The 12,380-nt window shown below is 40.9% G+C and overlaps 1 protein-coding gene across 2 annotated transcripts in view; it reads right to left on the bottom strand.

Annotated features, from left to right (window-relative positions):
* CIP2A (cellular inhibitor of PP2A) overlaps positions 1–12,380 on the bottom strand; it is a 2,713,480-nt gene that overhangs the window by 115,467 nt on the left and 2,585,633 nt on the right. The window lies entirely within an intron of this gene.

The raw sequence follows: 12,380 nt of genomic DNA, 5'->3' as shown, positions 1-12,380 counted from the left end.
TATTCTGTATGTTAAATTTGCTTAGTTTGTTTCTGTTTCCACTTTGTATTGTACTTCATATCATGGAGCTTGTACTATATGTATTATTGCAGTTTTTCTTCCCGGGCCTCCACTGAAAACAGGCTCTTTGAGCCCAGTGGACCTCCCCGGTCATCAAACTGGAAATAAATAAATAAATAAATAAAATCATACATACTCTAAGACTCCCATGGAGACAGTAAACACATTCTGATACCAGTTATAGCCAGAAAAGCACCTCTGAACAGCAAAATAAGGACTGAAAGACAATGCAGAACCATTGGACACATTTTATATACATAATTCTTTTTCAAATGGATTTTGTGCACAGGAATGTAATGCACCAATATTGAATTCAAACGTCAAACTAACAAACATATACTACTGAAAATGTGATCAAATTGTATTTCCTTACTTACTTACACTTTTTTGACTGAGTTAGTCCCACTAAGCCAAAAGCCACTTTGATTCTCTCAGTGACTAGGGGAAATGACCAGGACCCCTGGGAAATTCCTCTACTCTTTCCGATAAGTGATGTGGGATTTTTTGCAACCCCTTAAACTATCACCAACTCAGAGAGAAGGGGGTCTCAGTATTTCATCTTTGCGAAAGGACTGATTACTACTCATTTTATAGCATGCCAACCAAATCCAACTAATGTAAATGGTGTAAAGTATAACCAAATATACAACTGTACAAGACGCTGTCTGAATCCATTTATATATTGTAAACAGTGTAAATATACTTTAATGTGTACTAATCTTAAATGACTTCACTTACAGTTAAGTTTATATTACTTTTCTTTTTTTTTTCTACATTCTTGTCCGAATCAGTGCTGCATGATTTTTTTTTATATTTTGTACCTGGGTTGTAACAGAAGAGAGTCTTTGGACTGTCTCACTCATCTGGTAATCAAATTGTAACATAAACAAAGCGTGGCATATAAGGTGAAGTGAAGCTGTTGTACACACAAAAACATAAAACTGTGTCTATAAATATAGAGTAGAGCTTTTTTTTATGGGGTGGGGGGTGTTGTGCTCCTCCTGCCCCAACACCCTTACCAAATAACCATGCTAACTCTGAAGTTAGACTATATTGGAACAAACAGAATATATATATATATATATATATATATATATATATATATATATATATATATATGGTTCTATATTAGATGACTGAACTTTCAAAAGTTTGACGGAATGGGAAGATTTCCGTTTTTTGCACTGTAGTGCGATCTCAGAGTTGGTATATTTAAAGAGCGGGGGGTGTGGGGGCACAGCCTCCCCTGTGCCCCCCCCCCCCGCTTAAAACATTCAGGTAGGTTATTTGTGTAGTTTTTTTTTTTTTTATTAGATGATTTTCAAACTTCTATCTATGTGTATATATATATATATATATATATATATATATATATATATATATATATATACACACACAAACACACACACCTTTATTATTTTTTACCAAACCAAACATTTCCATTACTTTAAGGTCCAGTGAACTTAGTTACTTTATTAAAGGGGGTTTGGTGAAAAGTCCCAACACCTTGGCTGCAAGAATGGCACCTAAAAACAGAAACAGTGTTTTACTACTTGTGATGCCCCTGCAGTGGCCCAGCAATCAAGGAGCTTCAGTCCTCACCACTAACACCAGTGACGGGTGTCCATATAGGGAAAGGATAATAAATACACACACAGTAATGTACAATTTCCCTTAAGAGCACACAGAGATCACAGTCAGCCTGGGGCTGGTTGCTCCCTTTCTCTCCAGGCCCCAAAGACTTCCCACTGGCACAGCTATAGGGTCCAAATCTCAGCCTAGTTGTCAAGCTAAACCTCCAGCACCCTCTCTGTCCAACCAGTGCTTCATGTCCCTGCCCAAGTAGCTGACGCACAAGCGCGCGCGCACACACACACACACACACACACACAGACACACACACAGACACACAGACACACACACAGACACACACACAGACACACACAGACACACACACAGACACACACAGACACACACAGACACACACAGACACACACAGACACACACAGACACACACAGACACACACAGACACACACACACAGACACACACACACACAGACACACACACACACAGACACACACACACACAGACACACACACACACACACTGAGATAAGAGTTTATACAACCACACAGACACTCCTGGGGAAAGCTGGCACAGGTTCTCCAGCTGTGCCCCTTTTACCCAGACTATACGGTAAAATCACTGCCACCACCCAGCTAATATTTATCAGCTACTCAAAGGCCCTTATGAAGGGTGTCCAATTATTACTGTGCAATATTACTATCCAGCTGGTAAGTGCAACCAGTCAAGACTTATTTGGAGTGACTTGGTACAGTATCACTATAAACATATATATATATATATATATATATATATATATATATATATATATATATATATATATATATATATGCAATGTACTCTTAGAGCTTAAATTATCTCAACACAAAACAGCCACTGCTGAAAGGTTTAAAAATATTTAATAATAAATAATAAACACACAAGACACTACTTCTAATTACATAGTGCTAGTCAAGAGTTCAGAGATCACAGAGAAATATGTAAAATAATACAGTAGCAAAAGTTCTGACATCACAGAAAAACTAACTAGCCTAATCTTTCTTACAGCACAGAGCACTGTTGTTACATTTTTGCAGTTCCACATCCACTACAGTCTTTTCATATTTAAGAGAACAAGCCTGCGGCTTACACTAATATTTACAAATGCCAGAATTATCTACAAAATTCTATCTGGCTAGGCTGGCAGCCTTCACCTATCTTCACACTACTTAAAGTGAATAATTTGAGAAATAAGTCTGGTAATGTATGCTGTATGGTTTTGACTTCAGTTTATAGCTAATGGATGCTCGTAACATATACACAATTGTAAATCACACAAAATGCTACTAACAGGTAATAGTATTCATGTTTCTTCTGTATGAGACATACATATGTTATAATACATAAAAGTAGTTAAGTTTAAAATGCTGCTACTTCTACTAAAACTATAGGGACTCAAAAGTTTTCAGTAAGCACTGACAAACTATGAAACATGCTCTCTCTCAACCAAAAAAAAAGTCACAACAGAATCTCCTTTAAGGCCCTGATAATAGTCCACTTTCACAGCAACTGGAAATGCATTTGTGGTATAACAAACAGAGCTTCAGTCTGACCTGCTCCACAGTCAACCATATCCAAATTTTCTGAAGACACTATCTAATAACTTCACCCAATACCACCATATAGCTAATACACTATGCAAAAATATCTGAATTATTACATACGTTTGTAATCATTTATGTGTTTCTAGAAGAAGGCATGTGACTTCTTACCAAGGTGCATTCAGTTCTGAATATTATTGCATTTCTATTATGCGAAAAATTAACATTAAGTTATTTTCTAAAATTATGACTGAATTTTTAACTTGTTGATTTATGACTATGACTGTATTAAAGAATCTCTTTGCTGTATGCACAGATTTCTCCTCGGGACTCCAGTAAAGATGGGACTTCCTAGCCAGACATTTCTTGTTAACAAATATGAATAAATAAATGCTTTTGGCACAGATGTTCATAACACAAATATGCAGTTTGTACAAAACACTAATAACAGGTACTCATGTTTCCTCTATATCATTCATACGGCAGCATTTAATACTAAAAATGTTACTTTCACTGAAAAATAAACTTTTACTGAAAAAAGATGTTATATACTCACCATAGCGTTCCATCTGTGTTGTCCATTTTCAATCTTCCTCAACAAATGGGTTTGGATCCTATCCTCAGACCTGACTTGGCCACTTTCTCAAGATTCCAGGATCCGAATCTTGAGCTTCTCCCTTACGTATAATGCCTCTGACCATGACAAACCTTCAGCTCGAGTTTGCTGCTATAATATATATTATAATTCTAAATATAAAACAATGCTATGACAGGAAAGTGATAGCTGAAAGATCAGGAGCTCAAACAGGAACTATGGTTCCCAACAACGCTTCCTTTAGGTCTCTCCCAAAGTCATGAAGAGAGGGAAGTTCATGAATGAAAATGAATAGCACAGATGTAATATTATGGTAAACAGATAACTTCTTTATCTGATGTTATTTTCATTTGTTAACCAATGGATGGGACAGAGTCCCCGGCTATGGTAACCTTGGGTGACCCTCATGGAAGAATGTTCCAGAGCACCAGGGAACTAAAGACAGATCTGTTTCTGGAAATAATGTCCAATTTGTAATGTGCAAAAAAGTATGAGCATTAATACTACGTGGCAGCTGCACAAATACCATCAATAAAAGTTCTAGTGAAAAAGGCTGTCAATATAGACACGGATCTAGTTGAATGTGTTTTTTGGTTGTTTTGGTAAGGTAATACCTTTCAAAGAATAAACACAGGAAATACAATCTGTTATCCATTTAGCTAGTGTTGTTTTATAAACTGGTCTTCCCTATCTGTTACTAGTGAAAGAGACAAATAACTGATTTTTCTAAATTCCTGGTCCGGTGAAGGTAAAACAAAGTTCAAATGCAGGGAAGAAAACTGGCAAATTGATGACTTGGTTGATACTGATTTCAAAGGCAACTTTTGGTAGGGAAAGAAGGATTTGTGTGTAAAGTAACCCTGCCCTTGCGAAAAATAAAACATGGCAGTTTGGAAGACAGTGCTTGGAGTTCAGATACTCGTCTTGCAGAACTTATAGCCACCAGAAAGACAGATTTCCAAGAAAGAAACAAGATCCACTTTTAGCTGATGGTTCAAAGGGAGAAGTACTAAGGTTTGCAAAACTATAGTGAGGTCCCAAGGTCGAGTAAGGTCCTTTATTGGAGGTCTAAGTAAGAAAGTACCCTTAAGAAAGGCCTTACATAATTTAGAAGATGCTAAAGGAGAAGCATTACCTCCGATGTGATAGTTTGAGATGGCTGCTAACTGAACCTTGATAGTGGAAAAACTTGCTCTGTCCTGATAAATCGAGCAAGGAAATCTAGAACAGCTGGCCGTGGACAGGTAAAGGGATCTAATTCTCTCTGATGAGCCCAAAAGGAAAATGTTTTCCATTTACTTTTCTATATTTTCCTAGTTGAAGGTTTATGAGAAGAGGCCAGGATTTTTTGAACTGGGGAGGAAACCCTGGAAGGTCTAGACATTACTGGAATTGGAGAAACCATGTGGTCAACTTGAGACTTGCAATATCTGGGTGAACTTGCCCTGATGGGTGAGATAGGAGATCTGGACTTGGATCCAGCATCCAAGGAGAACATACTAAATGAGACCAAAGGAAGGGGAACCACAGTTGTCGAGGCCAGAAGGGGGCAAGGAGGATTACTGTACTCTTCAACCAAAGTGCTTTCTGAAGAAACCTGGGGATGAGAGGTAGGGGAGAGTAAGCATAAAGGAGACAGGAGAGCCAAGCATGAACCAGAGCATCTCTTGGTGACTGTCCCTGTGATGGAATAAAGGCAAATAACCTCTTGCATTTTTTGTTGAGAGGGGATGCAAACAGGTCACAGCAAGGTTGACCCCATCTGTGGAAGATCATGTTTGCCACTGATTGCTTGAGAGAAGCATGAGGATGGTCATCTGCTAGAATGTTGGATTTCCCCGGTATGTGCATTGCTACAAGAAAGTGGTTGGATGAGATCACCCACTGCCATACTCTGATTGCTTCCTGACACAGGGAATAAGATTTGGTTACCCCCTTAGTTACTCCCAGTTTTTTGAAGTATGAGACTATTGACATGTCCGTTTGTATTGCAATAGTCCTTAGAGGGAGAAAGCTCTGGAAGGCCTGCAACACTAGAAACACCTCTCTCATCTCTAGGACATTGATATGCAAACTGGTCTCTTGTAGGGACCACGTGCCTTGTACAGTCCGTCCCAAGTAATGCCCCCCCCACCCCCAAATGGGAGGCATCCATGGTCAATGTGGTGTTGGGGGAAGGAAGGATAAATGGATGTCCTTGATCGCTCTCCTCCGCGTAGATCCACCAAAGAAGAGACTTTATGCAAACATGAGACCATTTTAGCGGGCAATTCAAAGGATAACAATGAAAGGACCACTGCACCGCCAGGGTCCACTGAAGAATTCTCATTTGGAAGTGAGTAGTGGGAATTAGAGTTACTGTAGCAGCCACTGACCCTAGAGCTTTTAGAATCAATTTTGTGTCTTCAATCTAAGAACTCTGTTTTGAGGCAGAAGAGCTAGACAACTGACTGTGTCTAAGCAAGCTTCTATAAAATCCACAACTTGAACTGACTGAAGATGAGATTTGTGCGAGTTGATGGTGATCCCAGTGAGAGTGACAGTTGAAGCAAATAATCCCTGGCTTTTACTAGTAGATGCTGTAAGGAGCCAGTCATCTAAATAGGGAAACACTCTGAATCCAATCAGTCTCAGGAGAGCTGCAACCACTGTCATCCATTTGGTGAATATGCTGGGGGCTGTGGTGAGACCAAAAGGCAGGGCTCTGAATTGATAATGAATGGCTCCCAGCAGGAAGCATAGATACCTTCAAGAGTGCCTATTCATTTCGATGTGATAGCACACGTCTTGAAGCTCGATTGAGCACAGCCAGTCATCCTTCTGAACAAGAGGCAGAATGGATTGAACTGTGACCATCCAGAATTTGGAACTCTTTACAAACTGGTTTAGATAACATAGATTCAAGATAGGTCTCAGGTGCCCTGTCATTTTTAGCAGTAAAAAGATCCTTGAGTAAATTCCAGATCTTGTTTGATCTGGTGGGATCTCTTGGATGGCTCTTTTGTCTAGCAACTTTGTGATCTCTTGAGGTGCTGGCTCCCTCTGATTGGGTGGAACATCAGGGAGAATCGTCCTTGTTTTTACTGCAATTTGTAAAAGGGAATGAAATATCCTCTACCTATGGTCCTTTGCACCCAAGAGTATTTTGTGATGGCTAGCCAGCCATTTTGGTGCAAGGATAAGCACCCCCCTCCCGACTGCCTCCAGACAGGGACAGTCGGGCAACATTCAGAAATGCTGAAAAGATCTGTCCAAGAAAGGATCTTGAGATCCTTGGGGTTCTGCGGACTCCCTCTGCCATGTGGGCGACATCTACCACTATAGTTATTTCACCCTTTGCCTCTGGGGAAAAATTCCTCCCTATGACTCCTGGAAAGGACTTTGAGATTTTATTGAACCACATTTTCTTACTGCCGCATTGGTTCCTAGAAAAAGGTCTCTGTGGGGTAGAAAAGTGAACTCCAACGGCAGACAAGGTCCTTCCATTCTGTTCACTCTTTTACTGTTGGGCCAAACAAGGATGTTCCATCAAAGGGAGTAGTGATGAATGACACCTTGAAGGGTTCTGCAAAATCTCACAATTGCATCCAGGTGTGTTCTCCTTATGGATATGCATGAACTGGCCACCCTCAAGGTACCTAATGCGGCATGCAAGATCAACCTCAAGGGCACATTTGTAATCAATTGTAGGGTGGCCACTCACGAGGAAAAGGACTTTTGTTCTTCTGTGGACATAGACCCTGGGACGGAATTAAAGAGTTCCTTTATCAAGTCCCTCATTAACCTGGTGAAATGTGGCAGGTAGTTCAGCGATAGCAGTGAAAATGTCACGGACACATACACTCATTTGCCAAAACTATCCAAAGCCCTAGACTCTATGTTAGGGCGATGGACAGGGGAGCTTTGTTCAGTAAGCTCCTTTTTGGTGGCTGCCACAACAACCATGGCATCTACAGGTATTCTTTTAGTCCAGTACTTTTAATCAGCAGGGGTGCTTAACATTTTGTCCGGGCATTTGGGAATAGGTTCGATGGTGTCTGGTTCCACTCTGTAGGAAACAGGATCTATGAGCTTATCCCACAAAGGGGGGGGGGGGTAACCTAAGACGCAGCTTCCAAGAACACCAATTCCTCCTGAGAAGGGGTTTGGGAAGATCAACCACCTTTTTGGCAAATATCTCTAAGATGTCTCCAAATGAGACATCTCCAGGTGGAGATACAAGGGACCCTTCCCCACATCAAAATCCATGTCTTTTGTAAGGGATTCCTGTGGGGAATCCAAGTACCCCCTCTTGCATGTCTTCTTCCGAGGGACTTCCTCAGTGGGATGTTCCAGGGAGGTATTGGAACAGACTGGGAGTACCCTGGTGGGAACTGCTTGGAAGTTCTTCTGGGCTGACTGTCCTCAAGGTGAAGGATGCGACAACTCAGACACAGGATCCAGAGAGGGAGTAAGGTATGAATCCGAAGAAGGGAGAGTCGACAATACTCTCGGTGGAGAGAAAGCCATCTTCACCACCTCAAAAGCAGAGAGGCCTGGAGAGGCAGAGGCCAATCCTATTGGAGCCAAGGATCCTGGAGCAGACAACCCCCTGAGCCCTCCCAATCCCACTCTCCGAGGGAGAAGTCAGAACAGAGCTATCAAGCCCCAAAGCTCCAAGAGGAAGCGAAGGTGCTGAAAACTTTGGAGTTGAAATCAACCCTTCGGATGTGATTCCGATGCTTTGGCTCTGAGAGTTGTCATGTTACAACAGTGTCATAGTCGATTGTGTCAGAGAAGTAGCTGGAGTCAAGAATGAAACAACCTTTGGATCTGACGGTTTGACTCCTGCACTTCTTGGATCCAAGGACTCAAACAGGTGGTCGGATCAGGGTAGGAGCAATTACAGGTTGAAAAGAAGGCTGGCAGTTCAGAGATCCGAAGGGAGATGGAGCTGGCAAAACCCCCCTTCTGGATTTATGTTCTGAGGAATTTCCTCATCATCTTATCCACCTCTGCTTCAGACAGGGTATGGGAAAATCTAAGAGAAGATGTGGAAGGTGGCCTTAAAGACTTCTTAGGCATTTATTGCAAAACGGGAGACCTCAGTCTCAGAGTCACTGGCTCTGGAGAGAACCTGCGAGCATGGAGACCAAGAGGTGGAACAGTAGGTTCTATAGTAGGTGTAGGCTGCAGAGACTGGGCAGTTGAGTACTTATAGTGCTCCCTAAACTCCTTCAATTTCTGGGAGAGGGTTTGAGCCCCTGAAAAAGAGCCTGAAGATGAAGCTGAAGTGGGAAGGAGGCCTTTCAAACTTAGCTTATTCTTCCTGTTGCTAATTGCTCTAGCATTAAAGGCAGCACATATGGAACAAGATATTTCCATATGTGCAGGGCAACGCACTCCCTGTAGGCATCAGAACTGGGAAGCTTATGCCCATAGAAAGTGCATTTTTTAAATCCAGCTGGCTTATCAGCCATACTGGAAAAACACAAACCAGTTTAAGACTGAAAGTTTTTTTTTTTTTTTTAAAAAAGAAGCAAGAAAGAAAAGGAAATAACTACCAAGAATAGTATTTCGAAGACAATACCTAAGGGTATAGAAGAATGAAGCATGGACTACCAACAATGGAAGTATAAAAAGTACCAAATACTTGGTAGAGAAAGTTACTGGGGAAAAGAAAGTTAATTTAAATAATAAGGAGAACAACAAACTAGTAATAGGTAATACAGCAATAACAGACGACATGGGTGTGGTATACTGAAGATCTACTCATGGCCGGTGTGATTTAATCGTGTGTGTGCCCGAGTGTCTACAAGCAGAAGGAGGCAGCTCGCTAATGACAGTAGTGTTTGTAAGTAAGAATCTAACAAGTTTGTCAGAGCTAGCTCCTTAAGCATGAACCTAACTACAAAAAATATATTTTTTCTTGATTTCAGCACATGCACAGCACAATCCATGTATTACAATACCATTACAGCAGCTTTCAAAAAACTGAAAGCCAAGTGAGAATGTTACACATGTAACACCACATATTCAATATATTTTTTAATTCTTTTAACAGTGTTTGTCATGTATATTTATATGGTCTGTAGAAGCACCTCAGTGTGTGAAAGCACTAACCTCTTTTAATAAACGCATTTTTGTGTTTTTATATCTGTCATGTTTCTGTGTTGGAGATGTTTTTTTTTACTTTTGCAACACTTCAAAGAATCGAAAAAAAAAAAAATGACACAAAAACTAGTAATACAAGTACTAACGAGAAGTGGAAGGGTAAATCAAGAAACAGAGACTAAATTTTAAATGTTGTAAGCTCTTTCATCCATATTTATTAAAACAAACTTCTTTAGACAACAAGAGCAAAGTAAAAAAAAAAACAGTTTAAATAACCCTTGGCCTGCTTGGTCTAATTACTTAGACTCTTGGATCCAGCTCTCAAGCTCCTCCATTTATCCATAATATCTCAGAGCCCTGTAATACCTCAGATTGAGTTTGCTGACCCATAAACATAAGGATTCACTATAGCCCAAATAAAAAGAAAAGATAGGGGCCTCAGACAGGAACAGTGGTTCCAATATCACTGTCAAGTCACTCCGGGGGGAGTTGAGGAAGAATGAAAATGGACAACACAGATGCATAGTTATGGTGAATAAATAACCTTTATATCTGACGCTGTCATTTTTATTCACTCAATGTATGGAACGGAGTCCCCCAGCTACGAAAACCTTGGGTGACCCTTGCGGAAGGATATTCTGGTATACCGCAGAGCCAAAGGTCTGCCTCTGGATATCAAATCCAACTTGTAATGAACAATAAAGGTGTGGACATTGGACCAAGTGGCTGCAGCACAACAGAAGCATCATCAATAGAAACTCTGGACCAGAAAGAAGATGAAGTAGCCATGGATCTAGTGGAGTAAAGATAGACCTTATTGACTGTAAACAAATTGTATGCAATCCATTAACCACTTTGTTAAGGTAACTTTGGAAACTAGTTTTCCCAACCTACTGGGGACAAAGGAAATGAACAGCTGATCAGTTTTTCTAAAAACCTTTGTTCTATGGAGATATCCAAGATATGAAGCACGTATTCACCTTTATTAGAAATGTTTGCGAAGAACACAGGTAAGTCGAAGACTTGACTGTTGTTTGCCTCAGAGGCTACTTTGGGCAGAAAAGATGGATTAGTACATAACATGACTATCTTTGAAGAAAACCAAGTAAGGGGATTTAGAGGAGAGTGCTTGGAGTTCAGTAATGGCCACTAGAAAAAATGTTATCCAAGAAAGAAACTTGAGATCAGACTTGGTCAAAGGCTCGAAAAGAGTCAGAGTCAAAGCCTGCAGTAACAGTGTTAAGATCACAGGGTAGAATACTGGAGTTTAAGTACCTTTAAGGAATGCTTTGTACAGTTTAGAAAAAGCTAGGGGGAAAGTATTATCACCAGTATGATAATTCAAAATGGCTGCTAAATGAACTGAAGCAAAAAAAATTTAGGACAGCAGGAATAGGAGTAATAAAAGGATCCACGTCTCTCTGACATGACCAGTAAGAAAATCTTTTTCATTTATTCTTGTAAATTTTTCTAGTGGAATCCTTCTGAGATGATAGCAGTATTTGGCGGACTGGCGAGGACAGCCTGGGCTTTCTAACTATTAATGGAATTTTTATTTTATTTATTTTACATTTGTTAACCGGGTTAGTCCAGCTTAGCATTAGCTCATTTTCAGTGGAGACCCGAGGAGAAAAGCATCTCCAGTTGACTCCCCCAGGGGATCAGGAGAAAGAATCTGCTGCACTTGTTGCTGTGTGTTGAGACAAACAGATCGAAGCAAGGCTGACCGCATCAACTGAAGATCCTCTCTGCCACTGACTGAGACCACTCATGAGTCGGATCTGCTGAGTTTGCTAGCATATTGGATTTCCCCAGTATGTGTGTTGCCATAAGAAAGTGGTTGGAGGAGATCACCCACTGCCACACACTCATTGCTTCTCAACAAAGGAGAAAGGATGATATTCCCCCTGTTTGTTGATATACCAAACTACTGACATGTTGTCTGTTTGGATAGCAATTGTTTGGGAGGAAGAGAGTCCTGACAGGCTTGCAATGCTAGGAGGACTGGCCACAGCTCCAGGGCACTGAAATGCAGGTTGGTCTCTTTTGGGGACCATGTGCCTTGGATCATCTGTTCCAAGAAATGCCCCCCCCCCCAATCCCAAATAAGACATGTCCATGGTCACCATGGCTACAAGGGGTGGAAACACAAAGGGGCATCCCTGACAAACTTTGTTGAACTGTACCTACCAATGTAGGGAACCCTTGCAAACATCAGAGTTTTATCGGATAGGACCAAGACTGTAGAAGAAATGACCAGTGAACAGCTTGAGTCCTTGCCTTCTCAAGAAGATGCTTGGTTGGGGTGGGGAGAAGCCCGTCTACGTAAGGAAACACGCTGAATTTGAGCAGTCTCAGATGAGGTGCTACCACTGTCATGCATTCGGTGAACACCCTGATGGTTTTGGTCAAGCTAAAGTGCAGGGTTCTGAACTGGCAATGACTGGCCCCCAGTCTAAAGTGCAG

This window comes from Protopterus annectens, chromosome 5.part0 (assembly GCF_019279795.1).
Source record: "Protopterus annectens isolate FY-2018-M chromosome 5.part0, PAN1.0, whole genome shotgun sequence".
Lineage (NCBI taxonomy): Eukaryota > Metazoa > Chordata > Ceratodontiformes > Protopteridae > Protopterus > Protopterus annectens.
This window is presented reverse-complemented; position numbering and strand designations above follow the sequence as displayed.